At 35.4% G+C, this 3,666-nt stretch overlaps 1 long non-coding RNA gene across 1 annotated transcript; it reads left to right on the top strand.

The window, feature by feature from the left end:
• Positions 1-1,649: 1,649 nt before the first annotated feature.
• LOC124341861 lies at positions 1,650-2,687 on the top strand. The gene is made up of 3 exons (XR_006918634.1): positions 1,650-1,887; positions 1,940-1,980; positions 2,053-2,687. It is a non-coding gene; the product is annotated as an uncharacterized LOC124341861 (long non-coding RNA).
• The last annotated feature ends 979 nt before the right edge of the window (positions 2,688-3,666 follow it).

Genomic DNA, 3,666 nt, shown 5'->3' with positions numbered 1-3,666 from the left:
TACTAAATTTTTAAAAAATAAAATCTAATTTTACTTACTAGGGCAGGATTCGGTCATGTATGGATGTTCATCTCCACACCTGAAAGGAAGATTGCACATGATACTATATTATTGGCCCCGAGGTAAAGATTTATAAATTTATGCTTACCATTTGCACACATAAGGAGGATATAAATCAATTTCACTCATTTTTTGAGCATTGACTAGTTTTTCTGTTGCCTTTTTTCGATAAAAAATATAGCTTTCTTTACGAAATTGGCTTTTTTTTTGTAAAAAATTTCGACGTCGTCTGCTCAGTTTTTTCCCGCTTTTTGACCACCGTTGCCAGGTTCTTATTTTTTAACTGTCACCAGACACAGAACCGTGGATGAATTGGAAAAAGGTTTTCGCGCTTTTTGTACTATTTATTTATTCATTAATTTTTATGACCATTTTTCTTTTTAAAGGTCAATGTATAGATGTTAAAAACCGATTTGCTCGCATGGCAGCCACCTACTCGGGAAATGGACTGCCATGGAGGAATATGTTAATTTTATTCCACAATTATATTAACACAAGATGGGGCCTTCTACCATTCTGTCTTGGCAATTCGGCCGCCAATAGGTAAAAACAATTGATTTGGTGAAGAATCCATTATCTGCTTGTCTCACAATTTGTAATGTTCCATTACAGGGAGGCGAGGGAGCAGTACGGTAAAGCGTAAACGCGCATTGACTCGGCTCTTGACCTCTTGGACACCGAACTAACTGCACTTTCGGGTGAAAGCTATCAGCGTCCATATGCGGATCTGCTCTTATTTTAGAACAAAACGCTCAGAATGCATAGCCGCACAGTCATCAAGCAGCAATTTATTTTGTAATTTTTTAAATTCATGAAGCAGTCGTAACGATGAAAATCAAATAGGCCTAATAAAATATATTTATGTGAGATAAACCCATAATTTTCAAAACGACGATTACGGTATTATGTTTTTATTTTATTTTTTAATCAGAGAAGGACTCAATTTTTTATAGAAATTCTAATAATTAAAAAGAAAAACGTATCCCCTATTTTCGATCGTCATCGCTAGGAATTCAAACGTACAAACTGCGCGCGAAAAAAAGACATCTAGTGGTAAAAAAAGAAATTAACGTAAATAACATTGCCGCTAATCCATGGGGGCGGGAGACTAACTTTAATAATGTTCATGCATTTTCGCATTTCCCAAGCATAACTTTAAAATCGTCGAATTGGAACCGATTAGAACTCGAAAGCCAAACGGAAAATGTAACGTTAGGTTTTCACCTTTGGTTCAGGTACTCCAAATATTCGTAATAAACAAGAAGAAATAATGCTCAGTGCCATTTCCCTAACTTTTCACATCTTAGCGCTATCATTAAGCCCTATGACTTTTAGGGAGGCCCATAGCATAATCACTTAGTGTGGTGTTGACTTAAAAATTTACCGCTCAAAATTTGTGAAGAAATCATCATCTACCCCGCTTAATATTTTATTCAACTGTCGTCTTCGTTCGTTTGTGGATCATAACACGTATACAGTAGGCTATTCTAATAAAATCCTAACCCAATTTAATCGATCTAGGGGTAGCACAGTCAACTACGAAAGTGTTTTTCAGCGGGGTCCACGCCTCTGCCACTCCCAATCGTGACTTCAAAATAAGTGTATAGTATTTTTTTTTAAATAGACCTCTTGCACCGTGCGGATAGCAGGATTCTTGTAGTCCGACAACGCTGCAATCCGCCATATTGAGAAAACCACACCCTTTTTTAACACTGTCTCTTATGGAAGTATTTTTTCAAAGTGTTTTTTCTCTTAACTGGATAACAACTTCGACCAAAGAAAAATATTGAAAAATACTACATCATTCAGGTTATCCGTTGCATGTAAGTTTTCCACTATTGAAGTAGTGGAAGTCATATTAATTAAATGTTTTGTACAGGGCATATGGGCATTGTTTACATCTGTTGGACCCAAACAAATGTATAGTTTACTTATAATTTTTAACATTTTCCCACTGAAACACTTGGTAATTCATTTTTCCAAACTATTTAGATTGTCATGTGTGACGAGGTATTGGTGGAAAATGCTGTAATCCAGCATTTAATGATGCATTGCTTAAAGTGAAAAGCTTTTTAAAGAAATAACCTTGCTATTAATTTTGATCACTTCAAACTGAAGAAAATTTACTGTTTTGGAAGACGAATGTTGGAAAAAATACATTAAGATCATGAAGCCGCTTACTAAGGCCCTTAACCGCTTTGGAAACGAGGAAAAAGTGTCAGCTGCGTGTGTCCTCCCCTTCCTTTCAATTTCGAAGGAGAAAATTGCCGAGTTCAAATAATCATCCACTGCACACCGCTAATGAACTGTCTTTCAGATGGTATAGAATAGAAAGGTTTCAGTTGTTTTTCAAATCCTTCTCGCATTTATTAATGACTCCCGCTCTGAATTCTTATGATTAAAAAAGGAACAGAAACCTGAAAACACAAAACTTTTCGAAAAAGAAGTTGAGAGTTGCGACAACAAATTGTAAGTTTATTTTCGATTATTTATTGGTTGACTTAATACATACTTAATACTTGGATAAAATAATAAAAAAATCGTCTCGAAGAATCTTCTCAGCCATAAAGGGCCGTTCGTAGTCTTTCACTTCCTTGTCCGTGGTAAAATTTAATTTAAAATGGGTTTTTAAACCTTTACTTTAAGTTTTTTATGGAGGTTACTGAATATTTTTTGGGAAACACAGAGGATGAGCTAGGGAGAAAATATGAAATTTGTTCTGTTGTAGAGGAACAAGAAGTCATGGGGAAAGCAAACGAAACCATCGACGATGAGTTTGATGATTACAGTTTTAAGTAATGAAAATTAACATCAACATAATAGATCTAACCCAAAATAATAAATTGCCTTCCAAATAGCAATCTAGGAGATGGCGAACTGAAATGGATAAAGAAAACACAAAGGCGCGAGGATTCTAAAAGAGAAAAAGAAACTGACAACGAAGGAGAAAGGATGGAAGATAGTTCAAGTAATGATGAGGTGGATTATGTTGAGGAAACAGAATATGAAGAAAATAAATTTTCAGCCTCATTTCCCGACTGTAAGGCGGACTCGAAGTAGGAAGACGAACGAGACAAAGGTTTGTTTATTGCAAGTTGCAACGAAATGTCTAGGCAATTGCCCTCTCGGATGAAAAATCCTCACGACAACAGAAGACTTGTAGGCTTTCGTGTCAATTAATAAAGTTTTCTTCTTGGCTGACACAAAACGAGATCAGATTTCGTTGCAATAGTGAGTTGGGCACCGCACGAAATCATTTTTTTTTTTACTTTTTAACCATTTTTTCACATGTAATGTTATGCACTATTCCTTCAAAATTGCACGCTATTACATTACATTTCACAGTTTTTTATACCTTTACTTTAATTCCTTTTTTTACAGAGGTTATAGAATACGTTGAAATTGAGGAGGAATTTGATTATAAAAGTGGTATTCAGTAAATGAACAGCCATTCTGTTTTTTTTTGTAGGATGGCCTACGATATAATGTACGTTCGGTTGTGATCTACGAACGAACGGAGACGACAGGCGAATCAAATATTAAGCAGGATCGATTATAGAATAAAGAATTTAAATCCAGTTTCTGCTTTCGAGATCTGGTTGTCGA

This window comes from Daphnia pulicaria, chromosome 6 (assembly GCF_021234035.1).
Source record: "Daphnia pulicaria isolate SC F1-1A chromosome 6, SC_F0-13Bv2, whole genome shotgun sequence".
Classification (NCBI taxonomy): domain Eukaryota; kingdom Metazoa; phylum Arthropoda; class Branchiopoda; order Diplostraca; family Daphniidae; genus Daphnia; species Daphnia pulicaria.
Note: the sequence above shows the minus strand (reverse complement) of the source record. Positions and strands in the feature narration are given on the sequence as shown.